Below are 16,569 nucleotides of genomic sequence, written 5' to 3' on the forward strand. Positions count from 1 at the left end.
GTACCCTCTTCTCTTCTACTCCCTTGCACAGCTCAAGCACACACAGGGCTTCCTTTCTTTATGAAATTAGACAGTTAAAATTTACTTTGTAACAACAATTTGTTTGGATTCCCATCTATAAAAGCCTCCAAAAACGCCACACTGTACAGTAATTGCTCTACTGGTGAAATACAAAGGTTTGGTAATGTTTATAAAGCCATTTAAACTGCATGAGCAAAACTATTTTGCTTAATTACATTTTCCAACCCTTCATGCTATATACAAGCTCACTTCTTCCAAGAGTCACCCCTACTCACATGATCAAATCATGCCACTTGAAATGCTCTGACATTATTTTGGCATATAAAAAGGTTGAAATTATCGTGATGATGGCAACCTAAGGACTGCAGATACCCAGAATCTGGTATGAGAAGTGAAAGCTGAAAAAGAGTTAGATCTCTTGAAATTACACATTTGAAATACCAGAGACACAAAGCGTTTAAAAGCCATTCAATACCACGGCTCACCATAAAACCATAAAAGGTTCTGAAACACTTGTCCTGAATCATTTCCATGGAAATATTAAAGGATGAAAATGCCCCATGGAATTACAGGATTCATTTATATAGACTGACAAACTCACTTTGTGGTAACATGTTTTTAAATGTCAAGCAGTATAAACAAGATATCTGAAATTACCACCTAATACAATGACTTGAACTTCAGCGCCTTCAAAATCACAATTATACCAAGACTGAAATAAGTTTGACAGACTGAGGTATAATCAAAATCACTGTAGTCAAGAGAAATTTATCCAAAGCAAAAAACATTTCATGCTTGCACACATGTATGTTTACGATAAAAGAAAAGAAGAGCATAGGTTTTCAACAACGACCACAAAAAGGCTCGAAAAACACTTGGAAAAAATAAATTCTGCCACTCACTCCGCTTTTGCTGGGCACACCGATTTTCACATTTTGGTCAAAGATCACTCGGCTTCTCCGGTTTACCTCACTTTGAGAAAATCATTTTCAGAAAACATGCCTCCAAGAAACATCGGACAACGGTACGTCCACATGATTAAATAAGAGGTAGGAAAACCCAGCAATAGGTCTATCACACACTTTACAACAGCAGCAACCGCTTGCTTGCAAGACCCTGGCCAGAATCCTTCTCCTTGGCAAAATAAGTTAATGCTAGACAGTTCTCAAGACATCACATCAACAGGAAAAGGGTTAGCTCTCCCTCGCATCAATAAAGCACATCATCTGACCTAAAGTGCAAGTCTTCATCACTAAACCACTTTCAGAAGAAACAGTGCCAACCTTCAAAGACATCTTCCTAGAAGGAGCTGTCTTTCCTGACCATTTTGACTAGGTACAGACTTTATATCTGTCTAGTTCTTCATCTTTTAGGAAGGCTAATGAGGTCGGAGAAGTAAAGGACAAGTCCAGCCAGTATTATTTATGGACTTCTTTTTTCACTGTTGTTCAGTACAGATACGCAGCATTGCGGAACCCTTCGGGACTGATTTCTCCCACCAAACCCACACTGCAGACTTAATCTTAAAAACATATCCTCTCAAGGATAAACAAAGTAAGCTCATATCCGCCAGACCTGAAAGATGTTTTCACCAATGCCTCAGGACTGTCCACTGCTGGTAGTTCATCCGCTAAGCTTTCTTCAGGAGGTCTAGGGTCACCGATGATGGTCGGCTTTGGCCTTTCCTTGAGGATGCCGGTCAGCCCACTGATAATGGTGTTCCACAAGCAGTTCTGTCATTTAGACCCTGCAAAACCAGACAGTCAGCAAAATACATTCATAGGCCTACTGTCCAGCCTCTCAGCAGTCTGCAAAACAAAGATGCTCTCTGAACTTTTTACCTTTGCATCACCACCCGTTTGGGATTAAGCCTGAAAACCCAAAACAAAGCTCCAAGTGGAAATAAGCACTAACTTGCAGCTCCTTCCAAGTCCAAGACCACAATGCTTCCCATAAAAAGATTTGGTTACAGAACAGGGAGCTTTCACATCTCAGTAAAAACCCTCCTCTCCACATTAACTTATAGCTTAGCATGTATTGGCGTGGCTGTATTTGAAGCCAAAGAACTAACCAGAAAACAAAGTACCAAATCAATACAATATTAATCGTTGAGTTTCTTAGTGCTTAAATTACAGATTTGAGATATCACTGAAGGACTCACATCAAAAAAACATACTTCTTTTCTGCTGAAATTGCAACTTTTCCCAGCAGACATTCAAATGCCAAAATATTTCTATGGATGATCTTTTTACATTTATTTCCAAGAGTCACCAGGTGCCTCTTGCATGTCATTCAGAGAACCCATCCTCATCTGTAAGTCTAGCTCCACTGACAAAGTCCCATTAGCACCCTTCAGTCAGATCTCCTCCCCACCTCTGAAGAACAGAATACCTGACTTCAAATCAAATCAAATTTAATTCAAATCAAGTTCATCAAATTTAAGGACAGGGAGGGATCACTCCCCACTTGCGGTCACAAGACAGGCTCAACCTGGGGAAGAAACCAAATCAATGTAACCTGCTACCCATCAAATCACACCAAGGCTATGAGGAAGCAAAACCCAGCCTGAGAACAGCTTCCCCCTGGGGAGCCCTCCCGCCTTCCCGCCTCAACTCCACTCCCCGTTCTCTCCACCTCCTCCCCCCGGCGGTGCAGGGGAACAGGGGACGGGGACGGGGGCTGGGGTCGGTTCCTCACCCCTTGTCTCTGCCGCTCCTTCCTCCTCAGGGGGAGGAGGACTCCGCGCTCGGCCCCTGCTCCGCCATGGGGTCCGTCCCTCCCGTGGGAGACAGCCCTTCCCCAACTTCTCCGGCGTGGGTCCTTCCCGCGGGCTGCAGTTCCTCACAGATTCCTCCAGCGCGGGTCCCTTCCACAGGCAGGGTGCAGTCCTTCCGTCAAGACTGCTCCAGCGTGGGAGTCGCGGCCATTTTGGGGGACATCCGCTCCCCTCCACGGGCTGGGGGGGACAGCCTGCTGCCTCCCCGCGGGCTGTGGGGGCATCCCCTCCTCCCCCGCTCCTCCTCCTTCCGTGACCTCGGGATCCCCAGAGGGGTTCCTCTCACATCCCACTCCCCCGACTCCCTCACGGGGCGTTCCCCTTCTGAAATCTCTTCTCCCAGAGGCGCTACCGCCATCGCTGAGGGGCTCCGCCTGGGCCAGAGGCGGGTCCGGCTCCGAGCCGGGGGAGCTTCGAGCAGCTTCTCCCAGGAGCCGGCCCTGTGGCCCCTCCCCTGCCACACAAAAAAAAAAAAAAAAAAAAAAAAAAGCCGAAACAGGGAGGGAGCAGATCCCGAGAAGAGCAGCAAAGGGCTGCAATGGTGCTTACCTCAGTCAAGAGGCTTCTCTCAGCAGAGGCCCAGCAAGCCTTCATCTTACTGGATTCCAAAGGAGTAACTGTTAGAAATGAATTTAGTCCCAAACAGGATTCCAAACAAAGTTAACAATTTATTAAATGAATAAAGGCAAGCAAACAGCGCTGGGCACGCTGGGAGCTTCTGCTCTACCAAGACAAGCGCCGTGAAAAACAAAACAGCTTATTTATAATCTAACATTAGTTACATATTCATACTAGGCGTGTCCTTCCAAAAGACTCTCCACCTCCTGGTTGTGTGGGTGCAGTAGTTCTCCTAGAAACTTATCTCTGACCAGGCTCCCCACTGTTCGCGCCAGACAGCAGACATCCTGTATAACAGCCGACACCTTGCACAGCACCAGCTGGGGTCACCAGAACCCAAACAAGTTCACAACAGACACCTCCCCCTCGACAAATGCATACAACGAATGGCCCATCAAGATCCCAAGCACTGCAATCCCTGAGGCCAAACACACATCCAAATGCCTCAGTTCTCCTCCAGGACAGTTAACAACAAAACCGGTTTGGGGTTGGCAAAAAGAGAACGAACTATGTACATATCATCTGTCTCCTCCTGGCCTGCGGTTATACAAGGATCAACAAAATGGTTAAAGGTTACATAGACAGTGAGGGTCACATTTTATTATGCGGCCCTAGCATTGTTTATATTGACACGAATCAGATGAACATATTTCACAGTAACAAAAGAGGATGGACTTGAGAGAGAAGCAATGGACTGAAGGAGGGATTTACTTAAGAAGAGGTCTTGTGAAATAAGAGATCCTTTGTCTGTACAAGGCATGCCTTGCTAACAACTGGGCCCCTGAAGGAGAACGAAAAGACTGAGAAGAAGGGAACATCCTACCCCAGGAGGCGCCGAGAAGTTGAAAAATTGCTAATAGGCACAAAGTCAGCAAAAATCTTGGATAACCGGAGGAAAGGTAAAGGCAGTGTAATGAACGGGTTAACTTTGTTCATGAAATCGAGAAGGGTGAAGAGACATATTGAGAGTTAACATATGCCTTGTGTAAATAACAAAAACTTGCTTAAGTGATGCGTGAAGGTCACGGGTCACGGGAGGAAAGCAATGGCTATAACTTACTAGATAAGGGGGGAGGAAAGCAATGGCTATAACTTACTAGATAAGGGGGAGAAAAGCAATGGCTATAACTTACTAGATAAGGAGAGGAAGGACAACAGCTGCAATTAACAAAGACTGTATTTTTCCACATCAAAAGACATTCTAAATCAAAGGATACTCATCCTTGAGAAAATTTACCGAATCTACATAGAAACAGACCTGCACAAGTGAGGAAAGAAGAAGCAGGACAAGGCGGAGACTTACAAGAAAGGGGGTACATGAAATGTATATAAGGAATGTAATGGTAACATAAAGTTGCGGGCCTGTGGCAGAGCATTGCCTCCCCGGCCGCCCAGCGCTGTTTTGCTCTCTTATCGCTTGCTAATAAATTTGGGGTTTTTTTGTCAATACAAATTGGCTCCTCCAATTTGTCACGAGCGTTTATAACAGGCAGCAGGGGCAGATCAGACCACCGACTCAATTCATGACCAAAAGACTTACCCCACCCCCCCGCCCCCTTGGGCATGTGCTGTAGAAGAAAAGAACACTGGACCTTTAATTCGAAGCAGGGGAACTTCAACCCGATAGAAACTGTGCGAGATAAGCGACTCCCAGTAATAGTTTTGGGGAAGAACTTTGGAAATCGAATGTGTATAACTGAACTTGATAGCATATGTCCATACATTTCATGTGGTTTGAACAAACTTTTATGGTTTTAACATTTTGTACCTTCTATGAAAACTGGTTTGCTGCTAGATGACTGTCTAAGTGAGATTTGATAAATGATCATGCATTAACATTATGGTTGAAACAAGAGACAAAGGGTAACTGGGGAGATAATTACAAAAGTGTAGTCAAGTGATTGACTAGTAAATCTTCATAAGTTTTGCAGTTCTTTGCTCTCATGATGTGATGTTCCTGTACGCTAGATGAGAACAATGCTGAAACTGACCACATGTGACTGAAACTGCATTAAGCTTCAAGATCAAAGAACAAGGACAAGAGTAAAGACTTCAAGGACAGCCAGCAAGAACTTCAATGGGTCGGTGGTCGCAAAAGCAGCCCTTCGACTCAAAGGGATCCTTCATTGCTCATGATCAGATGTAGGCAGTACTGAGATAATCAGTTGCGATCATTTTTATGTATATGTATACTAATTCGATTAATATGCAATTACTTATTCTATATAACCTGTTTGTGCTAAAGCTGTGGTATGGACGCTACGTGGAACTATCCCCCGTGCATCCAGTGCTGCAATAAAGAATGCCTGCTTTCTAAAACTCCAAAACGAGTCTTAGAGAGTTTCTTCGACCGGCTTTTCGGTGTCATTTTGGTGACCCAGATGGGACGAGGCTTCTGAGACTCGATGGACGTGGGATCGCAGGACCTCCAGCCGGCACTGAGATTTCTTGGGGAGACCCTTGATCCCCGTTCCCTGGGCTCACAAGCCAAGGCCACTGGTAAGATTTTTCTTTAAAGGCATTCTTTTGATTAAGCTGGTTCTGGTATTCTGGTCTGGTACTCTTACCTGTAAGCCCGACTAAGAGAAGTCAGCAAGGAAGAAATATAAAAGGATCCTTAAAAATCTGGTATTCTGATAGAAGTACTCCTCTGGTAAAGGGTATTCGTCTCGCTGGTTGAAGGCAAAGATACTCATTTGGTTTGGTCTCGGTAATTTGATTAAGGCTTTGGTATTTGACTATTGATTCTCGATATGACCTTAGATCTCTGATTGATTCTGTTTGGTATTTTGACTTAGGCTCTGATATTTGACTTTCTGATTTTTGTATACTGAAGGTATTGATAATGGGAACAGGACAGTCAAGTGAACTCCGTAAAAAATCACCTCTGCGGTGTGTTTTAAAACACTGGAAACAGCCGGGGGGCATGCCGGGTGGTAACATGCGGAGAGAAGATTTGATTAAATATTGTAATCATTGGTGGCCTCTGTATAAGCTTGATGAAGGGGAAAAGTGGCCTGTGAATGGGACACTAAATTATAACACCATGTTACAACTTATGTTATTTTTGAGACGTGAGCAGAAATGGGATGAAGTTATGTATTGTGATTTGTTCTTTACCTTAAAGAATCATCCTGAGTGGCCAAAGGACTGTGGAATTAATATGCCACCCAGCGATCCTTTTGTGCCATCTTTGGAAAAAGAGAAAAACAAAAAAGGTGATAATAAGCTCAAAAGATGTTGTTCTGCATGTAGCATTGGGCAAAGATGTTTAAAGTTATACGAGCAAGAACGAGAGGATGATACTGAAATGATAATTGGATCTCAAAGGGCCCCACCTAGAACTGCTCCCAGAAATAGTGATGAAAGAGAGCCCATGAATAGTCCTGTTGCAGGGCGAACAAGAGCTAAACAGAGCAAAGTTATTCAAGCTCCTCTTCCTCAGGCGCTTGGGACTGAGGGTGTGGCAACTATTAAAGTACCCTTTTCTATCGTGGATTTAAATAATTGGAAAATAGCAGCTGGGAGCTATCGGGAAAACCCTGATCAAACAGCCCATGCTTTTGAAACAATGATTCAGACTCAGGATCCTGATTGGAAAGATAGACAAGTAATAATGAATATATTTTTTGATAGTACAGAAAGAGATATGATCCGGAGAGTTGCTAAAACCCAGGTAGAAGCACAAGTGGCTTCTGGAGTATTATAGGTGTGATAAATGAATTTAGTCTCAAACAGGATTCCAATCAAAGTTAACAATTTATTAAATGAATAAAGGCAAGCAAACAGCACTGGGCGCGCCGGGAGCCTCTGCTCTACCAAGACGCGTGCCGTGAAAAACAAAACAGCTTCTTTTATAATCTAACATTTGTTACATATTCATACTAGGTGTGTCCTTCTCAATCTCCTGGTTGTGTGGGTGCAGTAGTTCTCCTAGAAACTTATCTCTGACCAGGCTCCCCACTGTTCGCACCAGACAGCAGACATCCTGTGTAACAGCCGACACCTTGCACAGCACCAGCTGGGGTCACCAGAACCCAAACAAGTTCACAACAGACACCTCCCCCTCAACAAATGCATACCAAAAATGGCGCATCAAGACCCTAAGTACTGCAATCTCTGAGCCTAACTATACACCTAAATGCCTCAGTTTTCCCTTAGGATCTCTTATTCAACACTTGTGCAGTTAACAACAAAACCGTTTTTCTCCTCCCGGCCTGCGGTTATACAAGGACCAACAAAATGGTTAAAGACAGTCAGGGTCACATTTTATTATGCGGCCCTAGCATTGTTTATATTGACACGAATCAGATGAACACATTTCACATAGGGAACAGAGGAACAAAATTTTCCATCTACTGATCCCAAATGAGATCCTAATAATTTGGCTCAGAGAAGACTGCTGGATCAATATTAAAAATGGATTCTATTCGGAATCAGAAATGCTATGCCTAAGGCAATTCAGATTAAAAGATGCTGCTAGGAAATATACTAATATGGATCCTGAGTCTGAAGAAGGAAAAGCTCAATTGGCTCCTTCATTTACAGGACAATCCTTTGATGGTATCGGAAGGAAATTACAAAAAATTACACGGAGCAGATTCTCGAGACTGGGGAAAATTATTAGAAGTTGCTTGGGTGGCATATAGCAATAGAGATGAATTACAGAGTAAAATGAATGAAGGTTAGTAGCGCTCTGGAAGTAGGAGCTGGCGTGGAACGAGGCAGAGGAGTTATTCCTCGAGGAAGGGGACATGGTCGAAGAATGGGACGAGGGAGAGGAACTGGACTGGGGTCACCAGTGGGATTAAACCAGCCCCTGAGACTGAATCAGTGTGCATACTGTAAAAAGGAAAGACACTGGAAAGGAGAATGTCCCCTGAGACCTACAAGGTCACAAGTGATCCCAATTTCAACTGCACAATCTCAGCAAGTTCCCCCTTTCTTGGGAAAGTTGAGTGAAAGTATCTGATGGGGACTGGAGGGGAGTCTCCCAGCAGAATCTCTGGTTACAGCTAACCTGGGAGAACATAAAATTGAATTTTTAGTTGACACTGGAGCCACCTTTTCAGTTTTAAATACCGTAAAGGGGGAATTGGGTTCCGAAGAAATTAGTGTGGTTGGTGCGACAGGTGAACGAGAGACTAGACCCTGCTTTAAACCTTTGACGATGAAATTAGGAAAGCAGTAGGTCACTCATCAGTTTCTGTATTTGCCAAATTCTCCTAAACCCCTGTTAGGGAGAGACCTACTTGAGAAATTGGAAACAGAAATTAAATTTAAAAATGGTGAGATTAAAATTCTAATTCCAGAAACTAAACATATCGAAGCAGTGGCTTTGTTGTTACAGGATGGTCAGCGAAAGCAGAGGATCATACGAATCGAAGCAAATAATGCTGTAATTCCAGTCGTCTGGGCTGGGGAAGTTCCTGGTAAATCCAAAAGAGCAGAGCCTGTGAGAATTGATTTAAAGCCAGGATCGAGTCCGGTAAGAATTAAACAATACCCCCTAAAACCGGAAAGTCAGAAAGGGTTAGTAACGGTAATACAAAAATTTTTAAGATACAAATTGTTAATTGAATGTGAATCCAGATATAACACCCCGATCTTGCCTGTTAAAAGGCTAATGAAAATGATTATAGATTCGTTCAAGACCTCCTCAGAGCAATAAATCAAATAGTACAAGATATTAATCCGGTAGTGGCAAATCCTTATACTTTGTTAACAACCCTAACGGAGAAACAAGAATGGTTCACCAAAAAGATGCCTTTTTCCGTATTCCCTTGGATCCCAATAGTCAAGAGGTTTTTGCTTTAGAATGGGAAAATCCTGAGACTGGGAGAAAAACACAATATATGTGGACAGTCTTGCCTCAAGGCTTTAAGAATAGTCTTACCATTTTTGGAAATCAATTGGCACGAGAATTAGAGATTTGGAAGAAAAAAAATAATCAAGAAATCTTGCTGAAATATATGGATGATCTGTTAATTGTAGCTGAGACGGAAGAACAATGCACAAAGTTACCTATTAACTTTTTGAACTTTTGGGGAATCAGTGGATATCGAGTGTCAAAAGAAAAAAACCAAATAACCCAGAAAGAAGAAACTTATTTAAATGAGTTTTGAAATCCTAAAAGGACAGAGACAATTGGGAACTGAGAGAAAAGAGTCAATTTGTCGTCTCCCCGAACCTAAGACTAAAAAAATTAATGACGAGCATTTCCGGGAATGGTTGAGTGGTGTCACCTGTAGATTATAAATTGTGGCTTGCTGGCCTGACCTTTATAGGAGCAGCTCAAAACCTCAAACAATGGATTGGACCGATGCCGAGAAAGCTACTTTCCAAGAATTGAAACAGGCTGTAATAGGGGTGCCAGCCCTAGGCCTGCCAGATCTCACAAAGACACTTGAACTTTTTGCTCGTGAAAGAAGAGGTATAGCTCTGGGTATCCTGGCCCAATATTTAGGGCCAAGTGGGCGAGCTTTGGCCTACTTCTCGAAGCGATTAGGTAACGTGAGTCTGGGATGCTCTGGTCGTCCGAGAGCCGTCGCTGCAACTGTGCTACTGATCCAGGAAGCTCATAAGTTCACCTGAGGACAAAGGATTCCCATATGTTTCCCATATGATAACTGTTGTGCTAAAACAGAAAGGGGGGCATTGGTTATCCCCTAGCAGAATGCTGAAATACCAAGTGGTGTTGTTGCTGGAACAAGATGATGTTTACCTAAAAACTACTACCACCATTAACCCTGTTGCGTTTTCAACAACCGATCAAGTTAAAGGAGAACTGGAACGTGACTGCTTGCAGGCAATCGAAAGAGTTTACTCCAGCTGACTGGATCTCTGAGATGTGCCACTAGAAGAAACAGATTGGGAACTATATGCCGACGGAAGCGGTTCCATCTGTGAAGGAAAAGGTTTATCAAGATAGACAATAACTACCGAGGAGGTAATTGCGTTGCCAACTTTGCCTTCGATGATATCTGCCCAAAAGGCCGAATTGATAGCTCTTATTCGAGCTCTGGAACTAAGTCAAGGAAAGCGAGTCAACACTTGGACAGACTCAAAGTATGCTTTTGGAGTAGTACGTGCACATGGAGCGATACGGAGAGAAAGAGGACCGTTATCTGCACAAGGAACCACCATTCAGCACGCAGAACAAATACCGAAATTGTTAGAAACCGTTCAAAAACCAACAGCAGTCACGATAATGCACTGTAAAGCACATCAGTTAGGTAAGACCGGTCCTAACGCAGGTAACCGACTGGCTGATAAAGCTGCTAAAGAGGCTGCAGAAAAAGGCATCCTAGCACTAGTTCCAGAGAAAAGTATAAAATTGCCTAAAGAAACTCCAAATTATAACAAAAAAGATGAAGAATTAATTATTAGATTGCAGGCTAACAAAATGAAACAGGATAGGCTGTAACACCGACAGGTCAAATAACAGTCCCACCCACAATAATAAGAGAAATTGGCCGAGCTGAACATAACAAAGTATATTGGGGAACAGAAAGTAAAATACGACAAAGATTGTTTAAACAATTATAAGCGGATGTGAAATTTATATATAAAATTATCCCTGAATCAGTAATAAGATCACCTTTGGGATTATTAAATAAGGAAATTTTTTTAGGAGAATATTAGCAAATTGATTTTATAGAATTGCCTTGAAAAGAAGGATATATCCTAGTTTTAGTTGATATCTTTACTGGGTGGCCCAAGGCTTTCCCTTGTTGCACCAACAGAGCAAGGGAAGTAGTCAAAGTCTTGCTCAAAGAGATAATACCAAAATATGGGGTGCGTGTAAGAATGTCATCTGACAATGGCCCTCATTTTATAGCAAAGATTATGAGACAAGTTGAGCAAAGTATTATCTATAGATTGAGACTATCACACCCCGTATAGACCACAAGCAAGTGGGGGGGGGGGGGGGAGAAAAAAGAAAAGAGAGAGAGAGAATGAACTATACCCTTAAGCAACAGTCGAGTAAAATTTGTCAGGAAGCCTCCCTCCTCACATGGGTTAAAGCATTACCCATGGCTCTATTAAGAATCAGAGTATAGCCAGAAGAGAAAGAAAATTTAAGTCATTATGAAATGTTGTACGAAAGACCATATCAAGAGTCCTATGTTCTGAGTATCTTGAGTGCCTTTGGAGATATGTTTTTAAAAGGTGTTTCTTTAAGCAATTCTTTTCGAGAACTTTGTCAGTATGTCTCCACAGCTGGACCCTTAGAATTGGACGTAGCAGCGCATCCCTTCCGACCAGGAGATTGAATATATATAAAATCACTGAGAAGCGGAAAGGACCGTATCGAGTCATTTTAACAACACTTATAGCAGTAAAGGTCTGGGAGAAGAACCTTGGCTTCATTATTCAAGAATAAAGAAATCACCAACAAGAAATTGGAGGTCTAAAGAAACTGGCCCTTTAAAACTGAAAATCTATAAGTAAGTTTCACGTTATCTGTTTGGGAAAACAGCTGTGTAAAGTTGATAATATTGGGGTTGCTATTAGGAATATTGTCGAGGGCAATAATCTTTTTGTGTGTTTAGAGAGTTTATGTGGGTTTTTTTGAGGGGTTCTAAACATGAGATAAAAAAAATGAAACAATTATTGTTTGAGCTATTAATCTTGATAATAACCGTTTTTGTAATTTGGATTAAAAAAAAAATCTAGTTTTGTAATTGATTCAAAGTTTTGTAAAGACACAAAATTTAACCTCAGTAACAGCCTGCCTTCCGATTCCAAAGTCAGATGAAAATCTAGTTCCGTGGAGAATACTGACATTGAATTTAACCAAAACTTGAGAAAAGATGTAGAACAGTGAGAATCATTTCAGCAATTAAATTGGATGGATTTAAAAGGCAATTTTTTTTTTTAATTTGAAAGAAGGAATTATAGCGTTGTGAATTATAACATTACCAAACCATCCACCTCATGGACAAAAGAATTCATTTAATCGCCCTTCGGGAGAAACTTGTACAAGCACCCCTTGGGGCTGTCAGTTGCCAAAACCATAGAGACAAGTGCAAAAAGGAACCTGGGATCATATTTAAAATATAAAACGATGTCTAGAATTTACTGGAGTTCCAGGATCCTTGTTAGAGCCACCCAGAGTCGGGACCATCTATGGAAATTTAGACTGGTTTAGACAACCAGAGAAAAATCACACATCCTAAACAGAGCTGTATGAAGGTTTATACTTGCAGCTCCTCTGACCCCAAACTCCAAAGACTTTCTCTAGTAGCTAAAGCTCTAAGATGGGGATGTATTTGTAGAAAGTATAATAATATTTTACATGATCTTTGGTCCCCTCTTAATAATGGAAAAAATTTAGCTTGGAGTTGACTGTATTAAAGGACAGGCGAAAAGTTCAGGATTAACTGTTTGGGTGACTAGTGATGATATATGATCCACTCACCTTTTCATGAAGGAGAAAAGCAAATCATGGACTTTAGACTTAATAACTCTATCCTCTCTCTGGAAGAAATCTCCCTTGTAGCCTCGCTGGTGAACCTGGGTAAATGGAAAAGATGATACCTGGCAATCGCCAAGTCTTAGAACTAAAATAAGATGGGTATTAAAATCTGTATTTTGACCCCAGTTAACACCTCCCCAATCAGATGACTCTTGACATCTTTCATTCAATCAAGGAAGTGCCTGCTGCTTAACTTCACATTGGTGTTCAGGAGTTTTATTCCGGATTTCGGTACCACAACTGCGGGCCGGGGCTGGAGGAGCCGCAGGTGCGGGCAGTGAGGCTGATGGGGACGGCCCCTCCCTGGACAGGGGGGCTGCCGGGGGAGGGGCCGGGGCAGGGCCGGTGGGAGCCCAGGCAGGAGCGGAGCGGAGCGGTGGCCGGGGTGCGGCTGCCCCTCGGGAGAAGGTGAGCGGGGCCGGCCGCCCCTCGGACCGCGAACGTCGGAGGCGGGGGTGGCCCGGGGGAGGTGGGGGCCGCCTGTGCCGCGGTCCGAGCCCTGGGGGCTCACGGGGGGCTGGGAGCACGTACGCGCGGGGGGGGGGGCTCACAGGGCGGCTGGGAGAACGTGCGCGGGAGGGGGGGGACGGACCCGTGGCGGGGCTGCGCAGTCGCCCGGCGGGTCCCGGGGAAAGCCCCGAGGAGGACGGCGGGGTCCGCGTCGGACACACGGAGTGGCAGCGGGGCCGCGCCGTGCCGGAGCCGGGCGGGGGGCGGGCGCTGCCCGGAGCCGGAGCCGGGCGGGGGGTGCCGCGCCGTGGCGGAGCGGCGGCGGCGGGAGCGCGCCGGAGCCGGGCGGGGGGTGCCGCGCCGTGGCGGAGCGGCGGCGGCGGCGGGAGCGCGCCGGAGCCGGGCGGGGGGTGCCGCGCCGTGGCGGAGCGGCGGCGGCGGGAGCGCGCCGGAGCCGGGCGGGGGGTGCCGCGCCGTGGCGGAGCGGCGGCGGCGGGAGCGCGCCGGAGCCGGGCGGGGGGTGCCGGAGCTGCCCGGAGCGGCGCTGGGGGCTCGGCGGGGACTGTGGCTGCGCCGGCGTGGGCGGAAACGGAAGCGGCGTCCCCTCGGGGTCAGGCAGCAGGGCAGGCTGCCTCACGGGGCATGCCGGGAGCTGTAGTTTTCGCGGACTCGGCGGCCGGGCAGCAGCGTGGCTCTCGGGCGCGGCGTAGTCCTCGCTGCCGCCGCGGCCCCCGGAGTCCGACCAGGTCAGACTCAGGAGCGTTACCGGTTTCGTGTGGTTTTCCGCGGGCTTCCCGCTGCGCCCGCTCCCCGACCAGCCGTGGGGACCGTTCGCTCGCCGGCTCTGATCCCTCCGGCGCATGCGCGGTCCCTGGGAGCAGCGTGGCGGCGCGCAGGGCGCGGGTCTCAGCGGCAGCGGGCGAGCGCCGGGACCGCGGGTGAGGCGAGCGATCCCCTCCGGCGGGGGCGGTGGCGGTGGCGGGGGGTGCCTCCTCTCCGCCCAGGGCTGGCGGGACGGGAAGCTGCGAAGCGGCCGCCGCGGCAGGCTCCCGGTCCGCCGGAGGCGAGCCGGGCCAGGGCAGCGCCCGGCAGTTCCCCGAGAGCCGATAGAAGGGAAGAGGGGACGGAGGCGGGCACCCCCCAGGCGCGGCCAGCGGGCGCCTCCCCGAGTCGCCGGAGCTCCCCCGGCGCCTTCGTTCGGCCCTTGCGGCTGCCCCCAGCTCCAGCCCCTCCCCTGAAGCCTGTGCTGTAGCCGCAGGCAGCCCCCGAGCCCTGTCGTGAGGGCAGCAAGCTGGCCCTGCGATGTTCTCGAGTCTCCCTGAACGTGGGTGCCGTTAGCAGCGGCGCGGGGAACGAGCGGCGTCTGTGGAAGCCCCTGCGGAAGGAGGGGCTCCGGCCAGGGTCGAGCTACGGTAATATCGGTCTCTGCTGTCTCTTTCCCTCTCCCAGAGGCCATGCTGTGAGTGCGGTTGTCTGTTCGTCCCCGGGGATGCCGCTGACTGCAGCAGCCTCAGGCTTGCGTGGGCTGTCTCTGCCTGGCCTCCCTCTCCTCGCGGCGCGGGAGCACAGAGGGACAGGCAGAGCGCTTACTGGCTGTGGACGGGAGCTGCTGAAGCTGGAGAGGCCACAGAAAGGTAAAGAAGAAGAAACGGAAGGCCATCTGGCTGGCAGCTGCCTCCCGCTGCAGGCAAGAGAGAGCCTGCCTCTCTGGGTGTGGGAGGATCCCTCCTCATAGTCCACAGCAGGTCAGACCGCCAGGGTCTGTATGCATGACCAGCAGCGCGGTACGGCCACGTAGTGAGCGAGCGAGGCTCCGTGTCTAGGAGGCCTCATCTCGTGAGAGCTGCGAGACGCTCGCGTGTTCTGTTATGTGGAAGACAGCCAAGCAACTGGAGTTACAGAAGAGCAAGGGAGGAGAGAAGGAGAAAGGAGCGTCTGAACTGGCAAGGTCTCCTGGAAGCTCCAAGAGTGAGAGCTGTGGTGAGTCCTGGGCCCTCGGGGCCCTGTCACTCCTCTTGTTCGTCCTGGTCCCTCCCTCCCCCTCTCCTGGCCCCCTAGCTTTCTCATGCTGCTGTGACATTTGGGGGTTTTGTTTTTTGGTTTTTTTAATTTTGCTTCCCTGTACCTCTCCTCTTCTGTCTATTCTCTTGTCCTGCTCCCTCTTCCTCCCCCCGCTTTCTGTCTCTCTCATTCGACTGCCCCCCTTTCTTTTTCTCTCTGCGTTCTTGTCCTGCTCCCTCTCCCTCCCACCCCCCCACCTTTGTCCTGCAGCCAGTCACTGTTTTTTCCTTTTTCATCTCCTTGTCCTGATCTGCATCCGCCTCTTTCCCCGCCTCCCAGTTTCTGTGGCCTGTTCCCTGGCGTTCTTTTCCTCTCTGCGCCTGTACATGCCGCTCTGTGTCCCTGTCTTCCTATCTCTCTTCTTCCTACTTTCTGTTTCTCTCTCTATCCCTTTGTCTTGCTCGCTGTTGCTGGGTTTTTTTTGTCATTCTGGATCTCACTGTCCCCGTCCTCCTTCCTGTTCATCTCTTACTCTCTGTGATCCTTTGTGCTGCTTCCTGCCCCTTTTTTAGTCACCCTCCCTCTCTCTGCAGGGCTTCTGATACCTCTCTTTCTAAATTCCCCAACCCCCTGTGCTGCTCACAGTCTCTGTCTTTCTCTCTCTCTCTCGTTGTCATTGTTCTTGTCTGTTGCTCTGTCTTGCTTCCTGTCCCGTCGTTTCTCACTGTATCCCTTTGTCCCGCTCCCTGCTCGTATTCATATTCCTCTCTGTCCTGAGGACCATCCCAGTTTTTTATCTCCGTCCTGCCGCTGTCCTGATTTTTCCCTCTGCCATGTTCCCTGTCCCTCTTTCTGTCTCTTTTCCTCTGTCCCTGCTGCTTATTTCTCCATCTGTGTCCAGACCCCTGTCCCTTCCCCCCACCCCGCCTTGCTGTCCCTCTGCTTTGCTTTCTTTCGCTACCTTTTCTGTCTGTCTTTCTCTGCCCTATTCCCTCTCCTGCCCTTTCTAACTGTGTCCCCCTGTCCAGCTAGCTGTCTCTTCTTTCTTTTTTCTCTTCCTCAGTACTTTTTCTTTTTCCATATCTCTCTCCCACTGCCCATCTCAGTTGGTTTTTTCCCCTCCAATGCTGGCCTGCTCTTTGTCCCTTTTGTCTCTCTCTGTCCTTCTGTCATGCACCCTGTGTCTATTTAATCCCTTCATCTCTGTCCTGCAGCCCGTCGC

At 47.2% G+C, this 16,569-nt stretch overlaps 1 long non-coding RNA gene across 1 annotated transcript in view; it reads right to left on the minus strand.

The window, feature by feature from the left end:
* The window catches only part of LOC138684370 (uncharacterized), a 50,220-nt gene extending 37,197 nt beyond the window's left edge, over positions 1-13,023 (minus strand). The window contains exons 1-2 of the long non-coding RNA XR_011323659.1: positions 12,840-13,023; positions 12,501-12,545 (exon numbers count right to left, since the gene is read on the minus strand). This is a non-coding gene — a long non-coding RNA (uncharacterized lncRNA). The remainder of the gene's footprint in view (positions 1-12,500; positions 12,546-12,839) is intronic.
* Positions 13,024-16,569: the final 3,546 nt, after the last annotated feature.

This window comes from Haliaeetus albicilla, unplaced genomic scaffold (genome assembly GCF_947461875.1).
Source record: "Haliaeetus albicilla unplaced genomic scaffold, bHalAlb1.1 scaffold_82, whole genome shotgun sequence".
Classification (NCBI taxonomy): domain Eukaryota; kingdom Metazoa; phylum Chordata; class Aves; order Accipitriformes; family Accipitridae; genus Haliaeetus; species Haliaeetus albicilla.